Raw genomic sequence first — 23,167 nt, 5'->3', positions numbered from 1 at the left:
CATAGGAGGGGTCGATACAGTACGAATGCACATATCTAGGTGCTCGAAAAGTGGTGCAAACATCGAGGGCGCCAAGTCCAGTGTCAGTACGGGGGCTGGCACCGGTGGCGAATGGAAGCCTCGAAGGGCTTTTAGCACTGCCTCTTGGACCATTTCATCCAATTCCCTCTTTGAGGCTGGCATAGACTGCACTGTGCCTGGGGCTGGAGGCAGGCTAGGTGTTACTGTCTCCTCCACAGGGTCTGTGGAGGCTCAGTACCCAGCACCAATATCAGTGGGGAACACCTCGGGGACCCGGGTCCAGAGGAGGATGGGGGCTCCTCTCCCTGCGTCTTCTTCGCAGGCGGCTCGATGGCCATTGGTGCCGCTGCGGGATTGGTGTAAGCACTGGTCGGAGACGAATGTCAGTGCCGGTGTTTCCCTCGACGCTCAGCCCGGTCTTTCTCCAGTGACGATGATGATGAAGCCAATGTCCTCGAGGGCGTCGGTGATGGACGGTCACCCGCTCCGCGATTCTGTTGGCTATGTGTCTCTGAAGTTGATGGACCCTTTTAAGTCAGCAGTACCCGAGTTAGAAACGATGGAGCAGCACGCTTTGAACCAAAGAGCTGCACCATTTTCTCTAATCGAGCACGGGGTCCCTTAGCGGTCATCTGTGCACAGCTCAGGCACCTTGTGCGAGGACCCTAAGCACAAAACACAAATTTCGGGTGGGTCTGTTAAGGACATGATGGACCTTCGGGGCATTATCTAAATCCCGTCGCCATTATAAAAAATTGGCGCTCGTGCGGGCACCGGAAGAAATGCCGACGGGAATCTACCACAAACAAGGGGAATACACTTATCGAGCACCTGAGGGACGGATCGCGATGGAGGACCCCGGTAAAGGCACTTATTCTGAAGATAAACTTCAAAGGTTTCGTGGAAAAGTTGTGAGAAAAGTTCTCACAGAGCTCCTAAACCGCGAGGCAACTGCTGCGCGGAAAAAAAAGAGACTGAAAGGGGACCCCTGGTGGTTACAGGGTTAGTGCCATGCTGGGCATGCTCAATATGCCAGTCAAAGTTCTAGAAACCTTGTCAAAATTGTTCTGTGACAGGGCTCCATCTGATGATGTCACCATATGTGAGGACTACCATCCTGCTTGTCCTGGGAGAACAGCCTTACCTCAACTGGAGACCAAACGGTGACTGTAGAGGCGAGATGGGGCTTGGTACACAATCCAGTCCACTATCCAGCAGGCTTCAGATAACCAATCCAAGTCCAATCAGGGGTCAAAGCAGGCAGCAGACAAACCAAATCCTACGTCCAACAGAGGTCGAGACAGGCAGCAGACAAACCAAATTCAAAGTCCAGCAGAGGGTCGAGGCAGGCAGCAGATAAACCAAATCCAAGTCCAATCAGAGGTCAAGGAAGGCAGAAGACAAAATCAAATCCAATTCCATTCCAGTCAGGGGTCGAGGCAGGGATGAAGAAACTTACAGACTGTGAAATCAAGCACTACACAAGCCTGCTGCCGAGGCAGGGAAGTGCAGAAGAGACAGCGTTCAAATCTCTAATGTTCCCGCTCTCACTGCGGGAACGTCTGGCAGGGATGCTCAGCATGACAGGGGGGAGGTGCCATGATGGAGTGTGCATCCTGTCACGCTCCTCTCTGAGGAAGCAGTCACCTACGGTGGCCATTGCCGCGCCGCAAGATCACCAAAGACAGGCAAGGTCCCGCTCGATTCCTAACATTAAATATTTAGGTCTGTTTCCTCTGAGGGCCTTTAAGACCAGAATCAGAATTCTGGTCTTAAATGGCATAGGATGGCATAGGATCAGCATAGGATGGCATAGGATGGCATAGGATCAGCATAGGAGCAGTAGTTCTCAATCCAGTTGTTGGGACACACCTAGCCAGTTTGGTTTCCACTGCATGGAAAATCTATCTCGTACATATTCTTTGTAGGTATCGTGAAATCCTGATTTGCTAGGTGTGTCCCAAGGACTGAGTTATGAACCAGTGATCTAGTGTACTGGGAGCCAGTGTAGATTTGCAGGATAGGTATGATATAAACTTGCCGCTTGCATCCTTCTGGCACATGTGCTACAGCATTCTGGATGAGTTAAAATTAATGTAAGGACCTAGTTGTCAGTCTACTGTACACTGTATTGCAGTAGTCTACCTGTGAATTTATTACAGTGTGTTTATACTTTCCTTCTCAATAAATGGCTGGAGTTTACAGAGTCAGTATAGATGGTAGAAGCAGCTTTTAAATATTCTTTGAATTTGCAGACAGAACAGAGTGCAGCATTTCCCTTAGGATTCTGATCTGGGATTTTAAAGGAAGATGATAGTTTTTAAAATGAATTTAAGAACAGGGACCTGACAGACTGAGTTTTCAAACCACAGAATCTCTGTTTTCCTTGGGTTCAAGTAGAATTTCTTTCTTTTTGCCCACTGATGAATAGCTGGTAAACATGCTGTTAATTTTCTTCATAGCTTTTGGTGGGTTTGTTTCCAAGGGCATAAGGAGATGTACATCGTCAGAGTACAGATAAAAATTTAGGTAGGAGGAAATGACATAATTGCTGAAGATGGCAGAATAATTTCCATGCTTTAACCAAGATCAAATAACATATAATGACATATATATTGTCTCAATCTTTATTAAATGAGAACTTGACAAAACAGTACTCAAAAAACTTACCACATCACCCCAAGGAATAGTCATTTAAAAATACCCACTTTATCTCACACATTAATCATACCCATTCACACCACACACATTCTTCATATCACCCACCATTAAAACTTTAACCAAGAGCATTAACATTAGTTTAAACAATCGGCTTATAATCTGTAACAGTGTGGTTTGGTATTTTTAAGAGTGCCTGAAGTCCCTCAAGAGAGATGTTGATGTGGAGAAAAGCAGCAGAAATAAAAAACTATTTCAGTGCAATCAGCTCATCTTCTCAGCAGGAAACTAGCAGCCACAGCCTGTGATATAAATCTTCCTTGTGTTCTGAAGATGAAGGGGAGCAGGCAAGCAAAATTCCACTTGCTGATAAGGACAGTACTCAGGATGAAATGCAGGCATGGTTAAATGTTTTAAAAAAATAGCAGCAGTAAAGGGTGAGATTTTAGGCATCATATCAGAGCCGCGAAGATAGCTTACCGAAACTGGAGGCCAAATAGACGAGGTGGAGCAGTGTGTTGCGGGACAGCTGGCGGAACTACAGCCTCAGGCTAAAGAGCTAGAATTCTCTAACATGTATCTGAGAGACAAGCTAGAGAACCTCGAACATAGGTTCCACTAAAACAACATCTAGATAAGAGAGCTGCCAGAAAATGTTAAGTATACAAACTGTACTGAGGTGGTGCAGTGGATAGGCAAAGTACTCCTGGATAGTAGCATGGAGAAGACATCAGAGCCAATTCAGATTCATATTGAAAAAATGCATAGAGAGCTAGGGGCGATATGTCCGAATCTGTCCAAGGAAATTGTTTCTTTTCTGGGATTTTTGGATCAAAGAAAAGCTCATGGCCAGAGCAAGGAGACTTGGGCTCTTTTACTGGGAGTCACATAAGCTGGAAATCTTTGGCAATTTATATGTTGTCATGCTAAAAAGGAGATGGAATTCAAAGACATTACAGATGTGCTTAAAGGTGGTGTGCTAAACCAAGTGGAGTTTCCCAGGCTGAAGGCACAAAGCCAGAAAGACTCCAGCTTTTTCAAAACACTAATCTTTATTTTGCAGGTTCAGCAAATATACTTTAGTAGTCTGCCTTACCTCAGGACAGTGTACTTCTCAATACTCACAGCCTCTGTACAGCTTCAATGTTATGACAGCAATATTTCATAGGAGCTGCCTCCTAAAGATTAGGCCTGGTTTGATTATCCCCACCTGTTTCCCAATTCTTATTCCTCCTCTGATGGGCACCAGCCACATAGCGCTCTCTCTCTAAAGGAATTAAGGTGGACCAGGATATATGCCTAGTTCTGCACGAGTTAAGGAGGAAAGGGTCACTCCATTATAGGAGGCAATGTCAAATACAAATTGTTGTTTCCATTTGATTTAAACTTCACTTTTAGTGAAGCAACATTTATAGCTCGAACCTTGGATAAGGTTAAGTGCATACTGCGGAAGGCAGGCCTGAGAGAAGAGATGGTAGATCAGCATCTGGAAGTGGAAAAGATGGCTGCCACAACTGCATATTTTCTGTGGTACTAATTTGCAAAATGGCAGCAAGTGCCAGCACAGAATAAGTGGAATGATAAAGCAGTGGGGAACTGAGGTGTCACAGAGAGAAATTACATATTAGATTAGATGCTCTTTATCTTTTTGTTCTCCTTTTGTTTTATTTTTAAGAGCAAAAGGATTTATTATTACATTGCTGCAGAGTAGATTCAAGAGTTTAAAATAATGCTGGAAATAGTCATGTCATCTGGTCAGTGGGGGTCTTTCTTTCACAGGGATCTTTGCTGAGTGTGGAGGAACAAATAATTGGTGGAGTATTAGGGTTAGTAGCAGGAGAAAATGGGATTGATTATGGGAGGGGATGAGGTGGTAATTATGGGGGAGTTATAGAAGGAGTTGGGGATAGGGGGTAAGCAAAGGAGGAGTGGGTAAGGGGGGTACTTTGGTACTCAAATAAATGGGGAATAATTGAGAATTGGCTGCAAAGGCAGGCTTGAATGTAAACAAGTTAAATGTACTCATGAAACAAACAGCTATTGTTTAAAAAAACATCTTTATTATAAGTGGACCTGGTGCTGGTTTGAGAGATGCAGTTATGAATGTAGGTGAGAGGGTATTGTTGCATAAAGATTACCATCCCATTATTTTGGCTTCTGTGTGAAAAACAAGCGTGGGGGAATGGATGTGTTATTTCACAGGCCTTTGGATATTACAGTTGTGGATGTCCAGAAGGATGTAGGACATTTTGTATTCATTAATGTAAAGATTGGAGGAGTGATGATTAACATGGTAAACCTGTATGCTTGAAATTTGAACAGAGTCAATTTTTTGATAAGATAGTGAATTAGTTGATTTCCTTCTCCAAGGTCCTTTGATAGTGAGGGAAGATTTCAATCTAACTACAAAAAACAGATTTTGGTTAGTCTGGAGTTTGGCCAGAGGAGACAGATAAATTACTCAATATGATCCATACCCTGAATCTTGTGGATATATGGAGCAATACTCCACCTCTAAAAATAATACCTTTAAGTTTAATCCACATGGAACACACTTTCAGAGAGACAATTTTAGTTGAATAATTCTTGATGTGGTGCATTCAAACAGCAGACATTGAGAGTACAGCATGGTCAAATCATGCTCCATTGTTGGTACAATTTAAGGAACTGTTTAAAATAGAGAAAAAGTTTGGAAATTGAATGATGCCCTCCCTGAGAGATGAACAATTTGCAGTAAAATAGAAGATGAGATGCAGGGTTATTTAAAGAATAATGGCAAAAGGGAAGTGAAGCTTAATATATTATGGGATTGTCTAAAGGTGTTGGTTATGTGTACATTGATAGCGTAGACCTCTCAGAGGAAGGGGAGGGAAAAGCTTGCCACTAATCTCTTAGGTAAGATTAAGGATCTGGAGGAAAAGCATAAGCAAAATGGATTCAGAAGGGTGTAGGCTAGATTGGAAATAGAGGGAGACAAACACAATGATATCTACGCGGATATTATCAATTGCCAGATGCAATGTTTTTTGAGTTTGGCAACAAGGCTTCTAGACTGTTATCATATAAGCTATGAAAGAGAATAAGGCAATGCCTATCACGCAGATTAGAGGAGTTGATGAGACTGGGATTTATGATCCTGGGGGGATACAAGATAGGGTTGCTTTAGTCAACACAGTAATTGTTCTATACACAGTGGGAGATCAATATACATTTGTTGTTGGAAGTTTTTCTCACCAGAAGAGGTTTTGGTTATATATTTAAGATGCCCAGAGATGTCATGTGGTTGGGTATTTAAACTCCAGTTGCGCTACAAACCTTGCCTCAACAACAGATCCTCCTGCATGTATTGCTTTCCTCATTGCCTTGTCTCCGTGCTGCCTTGCCTCACCTTGCCTGCCTCTGCTAATGGCTCAATCTGCAGGGAACAAGGCTGGAATAGGTGAAGCCCTAGTACCAGTCCTTGTAAGAGCTGTTGTAGAGCTTACAGCCCTCATTACAGACATATCTTGTAAAGGAAAGCAGTGAAGAGGCAGTGAAACACTATTTGATGTCACACATGGAGTTATTATTTTTGCTTGCCTAAGTTTTTGATTTTTGATCATAAGCATAACATCTGTGCTTCAGCCTTGAACTTGTTTTCTTAGATACACAGAAGCTGTAAGTTAGATAAAGATGCTGAGCTACAAATTTCTAGAACAAATAAAAGGCCAGTTGATATTCCATCTAAGATTATAGAACATTTTGAACATATATAAAGCCAGCTGACATTGTAACTAATTGAAAGCCATAGATAACATCATTTACATATGAGGCAAGGATAATTAGCACAGAGGCCAACAATAAATTATCTATGGCTATTCAGATTATTTGTTTATAATAGAAAGTAAATCACTGAAAGTTTGACAATTATGTAACCTAGTTTGGGGATGAAAGTGTACAAGTAAAAATTCTATATAAAGCTGTATTATTTGAGAGGGAGTTAATGCCCATGCCTTGCATAGCATTCAGCCTTTCCATAAGGTATATTATTTAATACTTTATAGCATTTAGACAAAAAACCTTTTCTCTAGAGCTGTTGGCTCTATGTGTTTAATTTCAGATAACCACAAAAGAGTATGTCCACCTACTGTCAGCATGGACATAGTGGGTTCACCTGCTAGGCTGCGTCAACCATGCCACAGCCAAAGGGCTTACATCCATGACAGATTGCTGAGGCTACGAGCTTGGTGGACTCATTCCCGGCTGAAGCTATTTCAGGGTTGGCTCTCCAAGTCCAGCATTAGCAAGATCAGCCAATCGTATGACCAGCATCCTCCAAGGTCTCGCAACCCAAATTGACTCCATGCAGTTATACGTACCCGCACTTGCACTGGCACCTTCTTTAACTGCACCGGTTTGACACTTGAGACCTATATCACATTTACTTCTGCTGCCAAAGTATGACGGGGTTCCCAAGGTATGCAAGGGCTTTATTAAACAGTGCATGATGCACTTTAAGCTGCAAGTTGCAAGCTTCCTTTTGGACTTGACCAAGGTGACATTTATTCTCTCTTCTGGCTGGTTCTGCCTTTGCCTAGGCTTCACCATTATGGGAAAGGAACAATCCCCTGGTGGGGAACTTGGATAACTTCCTTAAGCAATTCTGGCCAATCGTTGACGAGCCTGGTCAGTCCTCCTCAGCTGCAACTGAATTATTCCACATTAGGCAGGGAATCTGTATGGTTGGAGATCATGCCATTTTGTTCTAGACAGTAGACTTGGATCTTCATTAGGGAGAAGTCAGACAGCCATTTTTTAGGAGGGCCTTGCGGAGTATATCAAGAATGAGCTAGCTGGCGGATCTGTCGCCTCAATTAGAGGATCTCATCATGTTTGCTATGTGTGTGGACCTCTTGCTTCCAAGAGCAGGCCCGGAAGAGAGAGGCCTCTTGATGGTATTTCAGCCTGATGCCCACATTTCAGTGTCCTCTGATTCCTACCATGGACATCATGCCTTCTTCCTCCACTGAAGAGCCTATGGCATCTTGTCAGGGCCCAGCTCACAGAAGAGAAGCAAACACACCAGTGGCTTAACCTCTGCCCCTAATGTGCTGCTCAGGGGCACTTTGCTGGCCTTTGTCCCAAGAAGGTGGGAAACATCTTAGCTTAAGGTTGGTTGGAGAGGCAACCTAGACCAGCCTTTATCCTCTCCTCAACTACTCGTGCCAATCAACCTCAGCTCCAACAAAACAGAGTTGCAAACAGAAGCATTCCTGGACTCTAGACCCACAGGCAACTTCACTGAAGAAGCACTGGTATGCCAGTTCAACCTTCCCATAGCAATTCTGGAGAAACCAGTTACCATCTCCTCATTTAACAAAGAATCCCTCACAGGCCAGGTATCTTCTGTTACCCTGCCACTCACTCTTCAGACTGGGCTCCTGTACCAGGAAAGCATCTCTATGTATTAACCAAGGTGACCAACCCTATCATCCTTGGCTTACCCTGGATGATGATCTACAATCCCACAATAGATTGGCAGGCTCTGCAGATTGCCCAATGGAGGCCTTTCTGTCAGCAATGTCTAACATTGGTCTCTCCACCAGTGCCAGTAGCCTGGACTCCTCCTAGTTTTTCTTCCTCAATACTCAGAGACACTGCCACCCCATCAGGTCAGTGTAAGATGAACTAAGCATGGATTTTCCCAAATATGCAATTACAGATGTAATAACATGTGGACTTTGTTCTGAAAGCGGTAAAGAGCTGCTATGTAAAAGGATGGCGCGGGGTTTTTAGAGGTTTGCAGATTAGTGAGCAAAGAACGAAAAAGAATTTTTAAATACCTGATGACTCTGCTAATGGGTGGCACAACCGATGTTACTATTAAGTTCCTTATAATATTCGAAATTATGTTGATCAGCTGTACATTAAAAAGTTTCTCAAGTTTAGAATTAGACATGAAGTTTTAAATTGTTACTATTAATAGTATAACAAATCAGCTAAGAGGATACAGCATCAATGCACAGAAATTTGATGCAGATATACCAATTGATGCACATCTGAAAAAATAATTCAAGCTTTATATATATATATATATATATATAAACAACCATATTAGCATATGCTGAGACAGTATATATGACCTTTGACTTGGGAATGGTGGTGGATAAATGAGTTTGGATCTTAAATTAAAGTAAGGGTAAACAGTGGAGTGCCTCAGGGATATGTTCTTCGACTGGTGCTTTTCAATATATTTATAAATGATCTGGAAAAGAATATGACGAGTGAGGTTATCAAATCTGCGGATGATACAAAATTATTCAGAGTAGCTAAATCACAAGGGGATTGTGATACATTACATGAGGACCTTGCGAGACTGGAAGACTGGGCATCAAAATGGCAGATGAAATTTAATGTGGACAAGTGCAAGGTGTTGCATATAGGGAAAAATAACCCTTGCTGTAGTTACATGATGTTAGGCTCCATATTATAAGCTACCACCCAGGAAAAAGATCTAGGCATCATAGTGGATAATACTTTAAAATCGTTACCTCAGTGTGCTGCAGCAGTCAAAAAAGCAAACAGAATATTAGGAATTATTTGGAAAGGAATGGTTAATAAAACAGAAAATGTCATAATGCCTCTGTATTGCTCCAAGGTGAGACCGCACCTTGAATACTGTGTACAAGTCTAGTCGCTGTATCTCAAAAAGATATAGTTGCGATGGAGAAGGTACAGAGAAGGGCAACCAAAATGATAAAGGGGATGGAATAGCTCCCCTATGAGGAAAGGATGAAGAGGTTAGGGCTGTTCAGCTTGGAGAAGAGATGGCTGAGGGGGGATATGATAGAGGTCTTTAAGATCATGAGAGGTCTTGGCATAAATTTAGGGTGAGTGCAGAGCACTACCCTGTCATGCAGAATTTTAGTGTAAGACGGGTAGGTAACTAATGCCTGTAATATACTAACTTTGTGAGCAGATTTGATCGCAAACAGACTTGATCGCGAGCAGACTTGATCGCAAGAAGAATAACTAACTTCCAGGTGAGATAGCGAAGATCACAGGAGTGGAGGATCTGGAGCCTGAAATGGAAGGCCTTGAATTGGATTGGAGTGGTGCATCCGCCAGGCTAGTGACAGATGGAGCTGTTTGATAACCTGGATAATGCTGGACATTGGCTGACAAGCTTGCATCCACTGGCATTTTAAGGTCCACTGCATTACTCTCATGGCGAGGCATCGGAGTGACATGCACTGAGGATGCCATGTGACCCAGCAGTATGAGGAAGTGACCAGCAGTTGAAGATTCTCGAGTCTGGTTCTTATGGCCTGGATTAGCCACTGTTGGAAACAGGATGCTGGGCTTGATGGACCCTTGGTCTGAGCCAGTATGGCATGTTCTTATGTTCTTGTGCAGTTGATGTGCCAGAGATGTTATGGTGAAAGCGCGATCCTCAGGGAGGAAGGCTTTCGACTGTATAGTGTTTAGGTTGGCCCCTATAAAGGATAGGGTTTGGGATGGAACTATCTTGGATTTGGGATAGTTGATTAGAAACCCTAAGGAGATCAGGGTGTTGATAGTGAGCTGCAAGGAGGCTAGAGTGCCCTGCTGAGTCAGAGCCCTTAACAACCAATCGTCGAGATAAGGGTAGGCATATACATCCTGATTCCAGAGGAAGGCTGTGACCACCACCAGGCACTTGGTGAATACTTGTGGAGCAGACGCCAGGCCGAATGGTAGTACAAGGTACTGGAAATGACGAGGGTCGACCAGGAATCGCAGGTACTTGTGATGAGATGGAGTATTTGAGATGTGTGTGTAAGCATCTTGGAGATCTAGAGAGCATAGCCAATCTCCTCTTTGTAGAAGAGGAAGTAGAGAGCCCAAGGTTACCATTTTGAATGTTTCTCTCTGCAAAAATTTGTTTAGGGTGCGGAGGTCCAGTATCGAGTGTACGCCACCTGACTTTTTTGGTATTAGAAAATACCGGGAATAAAATCCTTGCCCTGCTGGGAGAGGGACACTAGTTCTATTGCTCAGGATTTGAGGAGGGATGAGACCTCCTGTTCGAGCAAGTGAGAGTGGTCAGATGACCCCCACGTCAGCCGAGGTGGAGAGTCCGCTGGAACAGTCAGGAAATTTAGGTGGTAACCCTGAGTGACTACTGCCAGTACCCACTGGTCTGTATTCCAAGCGCTGTTGAAGTGGCAGAGCCGACCACAGACTGGAATGGAAGGGAGAAAAGATTGGCTTACACTCTCTAGGAAGGAGTCAAAAATCCGACGCTGGTCCAGGCTGAGAAGCTGGCTGAGACTTTTGAAGCCGCGTCTGCTTGGATTGACCTTTTTGGTAAGGTCTGAAAGGGCATCCTCTAGAAGCCAGAGGATAAAACTTCCTTGGCTTGTAGGCCGGCCGCTTAGAGTCACGTCTGAAAGTTCTCTTAGGGGCAGACGGGAACTCAGATGACACAGAGGAAAGCTAGCGCAGAGTTTCATGGTGATCCTTCAACAGCACCACAGCCTTTCAGATCTTTTCCCCGAAGATATTATCACCCACACAGGGTAGATCTGCTAACCTGTCCTGGACTTCTGGTCTTAAGTCCGATGATTTGAGCCAGGCCCATCTTCTGGCACTAATTCCCGCTGCAGACACTCTAGAGGCTGTGTCAAAGATATCATATGCAGCACGGACCTCATGCTCCCAGCATCTAGATCTTTCTGAGCCAGAGTATGAAGTTGAGTCTGGAGTTGCTCTGGTAAAGAATCAGAGAAGTCCTGGATCCTTTTAAAAAGGTCTCTGTTTTACTGTATCATGTATAACTGGTAAGAGGCAATGCGAGATATGAGCATGGAGCCATGGAAGACATGCCTAACAAAGGCATCCAGGGATTTTGTTTCTTCCCTGGAGGTATGGAGGAATGAGGTTTTGAATGTCGTGCCTTTTTTCTGGGCTGATTCAACAACCACAGAGATGATCCAACTGTGATTTTTGGAACCCAGGAGCTGACTGCACCAGATAGGTGGCATCTGTCTTGTGGTTGATCGGTGAGACAGAACATGGGTGTTCCCAGTTTCTCTTCAGGAGATCAAGTAGGATTTCATGAATAGGTATAGACAGTCAAAGTTCTAGAAACTTTGACAAAAGCATTCCGTGATTGGGCTCCATCCTGATGATGTCACCCATAGGTGAGGACTACCATCCTGCTTGTCCTGTGAGAAATTCTTTTTCACTGAACGCACAACTAAGCTCTGGAATTTGTTGCCAGAGGATGTGGTTAGTGCAATTAGTGTAGCTGGGTTTAAAAATGGTTTGGATAAGTTCTTGGAGGAGAAGTCCATTAACTGCTATTAATGAAGTTTACTTAGGGAATAGCCACTGCTAGTAATTGCATCAGTAGTATGGGATCTTCTTGGTGTTTGGGGACTTGCCAGGTTCTTGTTGGATGGTTTAGCCTCTGTTGGAAACAGGATGCTGGGCTTGATGGTCCCTTGGTCTGACCCATCATGGCAATTTCTTATGTACTTAGAATTGAGAGGACATCACTCTGTTGACTGACAACAATTTCATTTTTTGATAGGTTCAGAGCCAATTTGTTATCTGTAAGTCAACCTCTTATTGTGGTTATGCAAAAGGAAATCACTGCAGATGTTTCAGAGCAGGAAGAACCCGTCAGAATGTAAAACTTTAAATCATCAATGTATAGGCAGTAGCCCTCACAGACTCCAACTAATAATTTGAAAATTATCACTAGATAGATGTTGAATAGAAGTGCTGACAAAGCTGAACCCTGCAGGACTCTAATCTGCACTGGGTACCAGTATGAATTGGTCTCACCAATCTTTGCCTCTTGCTTCCTCCTGGACAGATAAGATTAGAAACTCAGAATAATCCCTGAAATTCCAGCCTCCCTGAGCCGATACAGGAGCATCCCTTGATTGACCGTATCAAATGCTGATGAAATATAAAGCATTACAAGTACATAGTTCCAGCCACCATTGAGACCCCTTCTGATGGCGTCAAAGAGTGACAGCAAAAGGATTTCAGTACTCAAAGAGCACCTAAAGCTAAAATGACATGGATTAAAAATTTGTTGATCTATCAAATTCTGCCAACTGTTTTAAAACTACAGATTCAATAAATTTGGCCAAAAAGGATATGGATTATATTGACTGATAACACTGGCTTATATTTGAAAAAAAGTTTTCCGCTGACCTATATATTTTTGCTGATTTTACCCAAATGAAAGGTGCTGATTCCAAATATGAAGTAAAAAAATATGCAATACGTCCAATTTTTTCACAAATGAGAAATGTTTGATTAAAGATTATAAAGTCGAATATCAAGGATAAGTTCTGAAGAAGCGATAGCACGTAGTATATTTGTTTCATGCAAAAAAATGAGTCTATCGTCTAACCAACAGGCCGATACAGTACAGTGCGCTCCACCGGAGTGCACTATTAACCTGCATTTGGATGCGTGTTTTCGACGCGTTGCTTTACCCCTTATTCAGTAAGGGGTAATAGCGCGTTGACAACGCACGTCCAACCCCCGAAACTAATAGTGCCCGCAACATGCAAATGCATGTTGATGGCCTTATTCCTGCGCGATACAGAAAGTAAAATGTGCAGCCAAGCCGCACATTTTACTTTCAGAAATTAACGCCTGCCCAAAGGCTGGCGTTCATTTTTGCCGGCACAGGGGAAGTGCACAGAAAAGCAGAAAAAACTGCTTTTCTGTGCACCCTCCGACTTAATATCATGGCGATATTAAGTCGGAGGCCCCAAAAGTAAAAAAAAGTAAAAATTAAAAAAAATATATTAAAAAAACGGCCTGCGGCCCGGAAGATGGACGCTCAATGATGCCGGCGTCCGTTTTCCGAACCCGTGGCAGCGGGTTTGAGAACCGATGCCGGCAAAATTGAGCGTCGGCTGTCAAACCCGCTGACAGCCGCCGCTCCTGTCAAAAAAGCGCCTCCTTTTACCGCGGGCCCTAATTTGTATAGGCCACCCTCCTGAATTGCGCGCCCAGGAGAGTGGGCGCTTGCCCACTCTCCTGCGTCTTTTTCTGAATCAGCCCGCAAGAGAGCAATAGTCGTGTAAATTTTAATTCTTAGGGAGAAATTTTCTCTTTTTTGATGCTCTGGAATAGTTATGATCAGGATTGTCACGCTGTAAACACCAGCAGTAGTCTGCCATCATGTTTGTGTTCCTCTGCCTTGATATCTATGTTCCATGTTCTTGATGTTTTGGTGGAAGTGTTCTCCTTATTCTTCACTCATAGCTCCAAGATTTGAGGGGAAGTAGTTCAGGTGGCTATCAAGGAAATGCAATTTGACACTCATGTTTGCTCCCAGTCTTTGAAAAGCAATCAACAAATTTTGAACTAAAAGGTTATAATTTTCGGCCCTTAAGTTGCTAAGAAAGTCTGTAATCACGTCAGAAAAAGCAGACCAAGCACCCCTTTCTATGGTTTTCATGGTGTTGAGGAATTCTCTGTCTTTGATTAGAAGCCTAATTTGCAGGCCATCAAATAATCCAGCTTTCAACTTCCCTTGTGAAAGAGAAGGAAATTTGGTACACAGGTACTTGAAGCACTCACCATCTTGATCCAAAGCCTTAATGAACTGTTTTGTGAGTCCCAATTTTATATGCAATGGGGGGTAGCAACACTTTCTGAGGATTCTTTCGCACGCCGCCAAGCCTATGCTGAATAGGCTCGGTGGCGTGCTAAAGCCCCGGGACACATGTAAGTCCCAGGGCTTTCCTGGGGGGGGCGTGTCATGGCGGCACGACATCCGTGGGTGGGGCCGTGGGCATGGTTTCGGGGGCATGGCATAACTTTTCTAACCAAAGGTAGAGGGGGGGGGTTTAGATAGGGCTGGGGGGGGGGGGGTTAGGTAGGGGAAGGGAGGGGAAGGTGCAGGGTGGTGGAAGGAAAGTTCCCTCCGAGGCAGGCACCGCGGTTCGGCGCACGCAGCCTGCCGATTTTGGGCAGCCTTGCATGTGCCGACCCTGGATTTTAAAGGATACGCGCATATCTATTAAAATCCGGCGTACTTTATTAAAATCTACCCCTTTATGTGGTGACCAAGGTTTGTCCTGGTCACCCAGTTTAACCCTGAAATATGCATGATAATCTTTTCGTACAAAGTCATATATATTTGTCCTTTGTTTGGGTGTTGTAAAACAACCACAAATGTAACAGAATATATCAGGATCATTCCGGCATCATCCACGAACTATTCGATGTTGGTTGACATATTCAACAAAAACAGATTTAACAAGTTAAATTTGCTGCGACTTCTAAGCCTCTTGAACGACTGAATGCTGCCATCGGTTTTCACGCTGCTTATATTGCCATAAAATGCCGAAGTGAGCAGTTTTAAACTGTTTAATACGCAGTCTTCCTATTGTATATACCGATTGCATATTTAGCATTTCTTTTTGTGTATTCAGCATATCTTTCTGTGCATTAATTATCTTTTTGCGTATTCAGCATATCTAAATAATAATGTTACATTATTGGTATGAGTTTATGCGCAGACAGCATTTTGCGGAAAAAATGGATGTGATTTTTGGATTCAGCACACTAAAATACATAAAGATCACATGTTATCTTGTAGTCAGCAAAATTTATGTAAACAGATCGTTTGGATCCAAATCTGGTTTCTTCATAAAGGGCCTTACTGACGCTTGTTTCAACACCTCAGGCATATGCTCTCCTTCCTGATAGTAAAAGATCAACCAGAGGTGCCAAGAAAAGAGAAATAGTATCTCTTACTGTCTTCAAAGCGGTGACATTATAAATATTCAGAGGACAGTAAGAGGGGTTTACTTAATAAGCTCCTGACTAATGACCTGACTAATGAGGCGAGGACAATTGTCATGGAAGTAGGATTGTGAACAATCTCAAAAAGTACTCTAGGATTGCTTTTGGCTACTTTAATGATGTTTGCATAACAGTTTTTTTTTGTATTATCCATCAGTGTCTTGTATGAGGATAGTTGCATCTTGTAAGACAAGAGTACCTCATAAAAAGAATGGTGGATGCATGGAATGGACTCCCAATAAAGATGGAGGAGCCAAACAAAGTAACAGAATTCAAGAAATCATGGCATAAGCATTGGGCTCTATTGCATTATACTAGGAAAAAAACTTGACAGTCAAAATGAATTTAATAGTACTTATCTGCTGTCACACACGGTGGTAGTGGTAGAAACAGTTGGAATGTTTCAGTATTGCAAACAATCAACTCTTCACTGCCTCAAGAGCAGAGGCCAGGAAAGAGATAATGATAAAAAGGCCAAACTACTTGAATACAATTGAAAACAACTACCTTGCATTTGGGCCATAATGAAAGAAACTTGAGAGTAGTCAGTATAGGCTAAATCCAGAACTGACCTAAGATTCTTCACTTTATCCATTCACCCAGCCAATCTCCCTACAACCCAATGCATCTCACACTTCTTTGGGGTGGGAGGAAAGAAAAGCAGAGCCAGCAGCTCTGCACTGGTGTAACCTACTTATATAGTTGGTGCCTCTCCTTCCTGTGTGATTCAATCAATCAACTGTTCGAACTATTCAGTGCTCCATAAATATTCAAGAGAGCACAATGTAGTTAAACAGCTAAGTGTTTGTGCTGTAGCAAGTAGCAAACTTAAAATAAATTGAAGAAGATTATTTTTCACCCAATGCACAATTATTTATTTATTTATTTATTTGGACTCTCTTATATACTGAAGTATAGCAGGTTGCCTTCACTCCGGTTTACAGTTTTAACAACTTAATACATATAACACATTTGTATAACACATATTAAACCATGTATAAAACAACTAGTTACATTTAGGCATAGAGCAATAGTGTATAAACAGGTATAATAGAGTACGACCTAAAAATCGGCCTGTGTGTGAATTAATAAAGCTAAGCATATAAAGACATAACTTAAATGTAACATCGTGCAGGTGGTGTGTTAATTAATTAATTAATTAAGCTCTAGAATTCATTGCCAGTGGATGTGTTTAAAGGCAGTTAGTGTAGCTGGGTTTAAAAAAGATTTGGACAAGTTGTTAGAGGAGAAGTCCATAAACTGCTATTAATCAAGTTGACTTACGGCTTATTACCAGCATTAAAAGCATGGGATCTATAAATGTTTGGGTACTTGCCAGGGACTTGTAACCTGGACTGGCCACCATTGGAAACAGGATGCTGGGCTTTATGGACCCTTGGTCTGACCCAGTATGGCAACTTATTTTTTATGCTGGAAAGCAAGTTTGCTTACCTTCAAATGGTAGGTAAGCAAACAGTAAGTTTATTGATTCAGCAGGCTGAATTAGCAATAAAATGTGGGGTGACTATTATGAGTCTTCTAAGTTTATCCAGCTTTGGGTTATGTGTAATTACAAGGTATATTCACTCTGTAGTTAATTTCTAATGCAGTAGATTTGCCCCGAGTATTTTAAGTGAACAAGCAATCTTCCTGGAGATGATTTTGGGATTGTAACCTTTTTGGTTCAAGGATTCAGTAGGGTCTTTGAGGTGTTCACTCTGTAGTTAATTTCTAATGCAGTAGATTTGCCCCGAGTATTTTAAGTGAACAAGCAATCTTCTTGGAGATGATTTTGGGATTGTAACCTTTTTGGTTCAAGGATTCAGTAGGGACTTTGAGGTGTTCATCCCAGTCATAGGATCAGTATAAATAACATATGGCTTGACTGTGGTATAATGACATTATTGTATGTGAAGGGGGAAACTGGAAAAGTAAAGGTCACTGCATCTGTCAATTGTTTTTTTGTATACAGATGTCTATAGATAGCCATTGTTGACAAACTATGGTATCCAAAAAATAAACTCTTTTTGTGGCATAGTCCATTTTGAATCTGGTTGAAGGATGAAATACATGAAAGGAATTATAAATAGTTTGAGTATCTTTTCCCTTTGTCCAAATCATAAAAATGCCACCTATTTACTGATAATATTTGAAGTGTCTTATCTGATGTTTATTCAAAAAATCTCTTATATTTCTGCCAAAATAAACAGGTTGGCATACTATGGTGTCATCTTGGTGCCCATTATTTGTAGAAAGATGTCATTAGTAATGTTGTATCAAGTTGAATACCTCCTCACTTACAGGTCGATACTCTAAGGCCGCGGTAGAAAGAGTGTGGCAGTGCCTGGCGCACCCTCGTTCCCCGCACGCACAGTTCTCTTCATCTACCGCTCGATACTCTCTTCTAATTGCATGCAAATGCATGCCGCGTCTGCGAAGTGTTAGGGAAGCGTTAGGCCCGCGCAACCCATTTTACTGTATAGAGCGCCTATACAGTAACCTGGGTGCTCGGGCCTAACGCTTCACGGCCACGCTGGTATCTGTCATTTCAAATGTCATTTGAAATGACAAATACCAGGATGTCGGGATTGCCGTCCCCTCTCCCCTCCTCCCGAAGCAAAAAAAAAGTGAAAAAAAAAGTTGCGAGAGAGAGAGGGGAGAGGACGGCAATCCTACGCTCGGCGATTTACTTTTGCAGCCCCCCTCTGGACATCGTGGCTTCCCCCGTGCCAGTTCCCCTTCCCCTCCTCCCGAAGCAGGGCGCGAAAAGCGCGAAGCGACTTACTTTTGCAGCCCCCTCCGGACATCGGACGACCTCTCCTGCCTCCAGCTGCTCGCGAAGATGGACGCCTGCACGGCCGCTGAAGACGTGACGTCACATGCCGTGACGCCAAACGTCGTGACGTCACGTCTTCAGCGGCCGTGCAGGCGTCCATCTTCGCGAGCAGCTGGAGGCAGGAGAGGTTGTCCGATGTCTGGAGGGGGCTGCAAAAGTAAGTCGCTTCGCGCTTTTCGCGCCCTGCTTCGGGAGGAGGGGAGGGGGAACTGGCACGGGGGAAGCCACGATGTCCGGAGGAGGGGGGCTGCAAAAGTAAGTCGCCGAGCGTAGGATTGCCGTCCTCTCCCCTCTCTCTCGCAACTTTTTTTTTTCGCTTTTTTTTTTCTTTGGGAGGACTGGGGCTGCCCCGGAGGCCAGCATCCATGGACGCGGCCAGGGCAGGTGAGAGGGGGCTGGGGGAAAGCTTGCCGCCTACCCTTACCCCTGCCTCTAACGCAGGGGTAGGGGTAGGCGGTAAGTTAGCAGGTTAAACGCGGGGCAAAATGGCAGCGATAGTCGGGGCGCGCGTTACAGTATCGGAGGGGAATAGCTAATTCCTTCATTATACAGCTAATTCGTTCATTTACATATCATATACATGCTGCATGCGGAAAGGGTTATGCGTCTGTTTTAAGAAGCGCTAAGGACGCGTGAAACTGGAGACTGTATCGCTGGATCGCCTTACGCGTCCGAATTGTGCGCTCCCAGCACGTTACAGACGGGAAATCTTCAACCGCACGTTACAGTATCGACCTGTTAATCCCAGACCTATGGTGGATCCGTGAATCAGTGTCTTGTGGTGGGGGAGCTTTCCCTGACTTACCGTATTTTCCGGTGTATAAGACGACTGGGCGTATAAGACGACCCCCCCTTTTTTATACATATTTTTAAGAAAAAAAATAATTTTACACTCAAACAGGAGCAACCCTATCTATGAAAAGGCAACACTACAAATACCGTATATCAGGCCCTAAAAACCAATATACCTCTTATTAGGAAAACAGAACTAGCAAGCAGCTATAGATCCCCAAACATAAATAATTGTAAAACTATACTAATAAGCAGAATACATGTTTCAAAACAGCTATGAACAGAATAACATCCAACAATTAAAAACTCATAAAAACTATTAAACATTCTCCAAACACCAATAAAATATTTCAAAAAAGCAGACACATCACATAATATTAAATAATTAAAATGGCAGTCAATCAAGAAAAATAAACTTAAAAAGCCACCTTTCCTTACCCCCTCCAGCAGCTCTCCTATTCCTCTTCCTCTTCCTTAGGGCCCATGTCTCTCACACACACACCATACCAGTCATGCCCCCATGACCAGTTTCTGTCTCTCACGCACCAATCATTTCCCAAACAGTCTTTGACACACACACCAGACACCTTCCTGAACAGTTTCTCTCATGCCATACACACACACAGGCTTCCCACTCCCGTGTTCTGCTTACCGTACATATACGGGCTTCTCACTCTCATAATCACTTTCTCTGTCTCACACACACACACACCAGTCTCTCTCTCATTTCCATGCTCACTCTCCACGTGCACAGGCTTCTCATTCCCTGAATCACATTCTTTCTCTCACATTCACACACAGCAGTCTCTTTCTCTCACACACACCGTCACCTTATCAACCAGTCTCTCTCTCATGCACGCGCACACACACACACAGCCAGTCCTCCCGCTCCCATGCTCTCTCTCACATAATCAGGCTTCTTACTCCCATGCTTTCTCACATACCCAGATTTCTCACTTCCATGCTTTTTCTCTCTCTCACACTCACATACACATCAGTCATCTCTCTGAGCAGTCACTTTCATTGTCTCTCACACACATGAGCTCGCTGACCAGTTTCTCTCAATCACACACATGCTCTCAATCAAATGCATTCTCTCACTTACACACAGGCTGGCTGCTTCTCTCTCTCTCACTTACACACAGGCTGGCTGCTTCTCTCTCTCTCTCTCTCTCTCTCACTTACACACAGGCTGGCTGCTTCTCTCTCTCTCTCTCTCACTTACACACAGGCTGGCTGCTTCTCTCTCTCTCTCTCTCACTTACACACAGGCTGGCTGCTTCTCTCTCTCTCTCTCTCACTTACACACAGGCTGGCTGCTTCTCTCTCTCTCTCTCTCTCTCACTTACACACAGGCTGGCTGCTTCTCTCTCTCTCTCTCTCACTTACACACAGGCTGGCTGCTTCTCTCTCTCTCTCTCTCACACTTACACACAGGCTGGCTGCTTTTCTCTCTCTCTCTTACTTACACACAGGCTGGCTGCTTCTCTCTCTCTCTCACTTACACACAGGCTGGCTGCTTCTCTCTCTCTCTCTCACTTACACACAGGCTGGCTGCTTCTCTCTCTCTCTCTCTCTCTCTCACACACAGGCTGGCTGCTTCTCTCTCTCTCTCTCTCTCTCTCACTTACACACAGGCTGGCTGCTTCTCTCTCTCTCTCTCACTTACACACAGGCTGACTGCTTCTCTCTCTCTCACTTACACACAGGCTGGCTGCTTCTCTCTCTCTCTCTCACTTACACACAGGCTGGCTGCTTCTCTCTCTCTCTCTCTCTCTCTCACTTACACACAGGCTGGCTGCTTCTCTCTCTCTCTCTCTCTCTCACTTCCACCCCCACCCCGAGCACAAATAGTAGCTGCAGCAGCTTCCTCCTCCAGCCCCCGCAGGCCAAGAAAGAAGAAACCCATCAGCCGCGGGAGGCTCACGCTGCTGTCTCCTTTCCCGATTACCAACTCCTTCGACTGTTCGGGGCCATTCCTGCTGTCGCCGCTGCAATTTTTTCACGCGGCACGGCTCTTTCTTCCCGCGCATCACTTCCTGTTCCGGTTCAAAGGGGGGGGGGGGGGGAAGAAGACAAGGCCAGCCGCGGATGCCACAGCTTTTTTTTTTTTTTGCACCGCTGCCGTTCCCGCTGGGCTTGAACGTGCTTTTAGCCCAGCGGCAACGGCAGTGCGGCGCGCGGGAAGGAGAAAGCCGTGCCGAATGAAAAGATAGCAGCATCGGCCCCGAGCAGTCGAAGGAGCTGGTAATCGGGAAAGGAGACAGCAGCGTGAGCCTCCCGCGCCGATGGGTTTCTTCTTTCTTGGCCTGCGGGGGCTGGAGGAGGAGGTGATGCAGCTACTATTTGTGCTCGGGGGTGGGGGTGGAAGTGAGAGAGAGAGAGAGAGAAGCAGCCAGCCTGTGTGTAAGTGAGAGAGAGAGAAGCAGCCAGCCTGTGTGTAAGTGAGAGGGAGAGAGAGAAGCAGCCAGCCTGTGTGTGAGAGAATGCATTTGATTGAGAGCATGTGTGTGTGATTGAGAGAAACTGGTCAGAGAGCAGGTGTGCCCGGCATATAAGACGACCCCCGACTTTTGAGAAGATTTTCTTGGGTTAAAAAGTCATCTTATACGCCGGAAAATACGGTATGTGATAGAGGAGGAGCAGAGCCTTGCGTTGGCTGTATGTGGTGCCCATAATCCAATTATTACCTCTCTCTGGGGCCGATGCAATAAAATTTGCGGAAAGCGGGCGCTGACTTTTCAGTGCCCGCTTCCTTAGTGCATGCATGGTGCCCGCAAGGGGGGCGCCATGCAATAAACAAATTAGGGGCTCAGGCTAGCAAAGAGGCGCTAGAGTCGCTAGCGTGACCCTAGCGTCTCCTTGCTAACGTGACCCCGCAGTTACTGGCAGTCTGCCGGTTATGAACACCGAAGCCAATAAACTCGGCGTCTGTTTTGGTCTTCAAAGCAGCCGGCAGAGTTTTTTTCTTTTTTTTTACTTTAAAAAAAGTACAGAAAAGCTGTTTTTTCTGTGCTTTTTTTCAGTGTGCTCAGCTATTAACGCCCGCTCCAGGCGTCTCAGATGCACATTTGGAGTGAATGAGTAATAGCCTCGTTCACATGCATTTGCATGTGATGAGCGCTAACTCATTCACTCTGCGTGGGATGCACGTTAAATAGGCGCTAATCCCCCTATTGCATTAGGGGGTGTATTAGCGCCTATTTAACCCACGCCCAACAGCGGGTTAAACAGTGCGCTCAGCTGAGCGCACTGTATTGCATCGACCCCTCTGTAAAGGTGACTGGTTTCAATGCCCATTCCAAAACTTCAGGCTCTTACATGACGGCACCTCCTATAGGGCCTTCATATTCCAGACATAATATTGCTGTGCTCTTGGTACACCTGACCACAACTAGAACAGTTGGTAGTTTCACGATTTGGGACAAGATGGAAAGACTGAGTGGTTATCTGTAATGGGACATCAGATGCCCACAAATGCAGGCTTTAAACTCGCTGAACGCAGGTTTCTTGGCCTTGGATTTCTCAATTTGTTTTTGTTTTAGAACTTAAAAGTTCTGTTGATATTCTGCTAATGCATCAGGAAAAGAAAAAAAAAACATGATGACAGAAAAGCAAGGATGAAAAAAGAGGCCAATAAAAGCATACAGAGATACAGGGATTATGTCCATGTGGTAGTTCAGAAGAAGAAAAAAATGAACGGTTCAAGAGGAAGCATGCATTTGTGTGAATTTCTGAACATGCTTAGTAAGACTTTTTCTGAACTCTGACAGCTAGGTTTCTGTCAGTGTCATTAGACAATGTCACCTGATACATTATGGCAAATTCATGCCTGCATGTTGACTGAGAAGGAGAGGCACTAGCGGAAGATGAAAAAGGTTAGAGAAGTGTGGGGCTACTGGCTCCGCTTGCCTGTCAGCTGGCTCAGGTCTGGCTACACTGGACAACAGGGATGAGAATGGAGTGGATACAGAACTGCTGGGACAGTTTGTTGAGGGCAATCAGATGTGGAGGAGATTGGGGGGTTAGAGAAACACTAGGCCACCAGTTCCG

General features: G+C 44.3%; 1 protein-coding gene across 6 annotated transcripts in view; it reads right to left on the bottom strand.

Annotated features, from left to right (window-relative positions):
- Positions 1-23,167, bottom strand: part of KDM4C (lysine demethylase 4C) — a 1,194,550-nt gene that overhangs the window by 276,504 nt on the left and 894,879 nt on the right. The gene's annotated exons all lie outside the window — the stretch shown is intronic.

This window comes from Rhinatrema bivittatum, chromosome 1, assembly GCF_901001135.1.
Source record: "Rhinatrema bivittatum chromosome 1, aRhiBiv1.1, whole genome shotgun sequence".
Classification (NCBI taxonomy): Eukaryota; Metazoa; Chordata; class Amphibia; order Gymnophiona; family Rhinatrematidae; genus Rhinatrema; species Rhinatrema bivittatum.
This window is presented reverse-complemented; position numbering and strand designations above follow the sequence as displayed.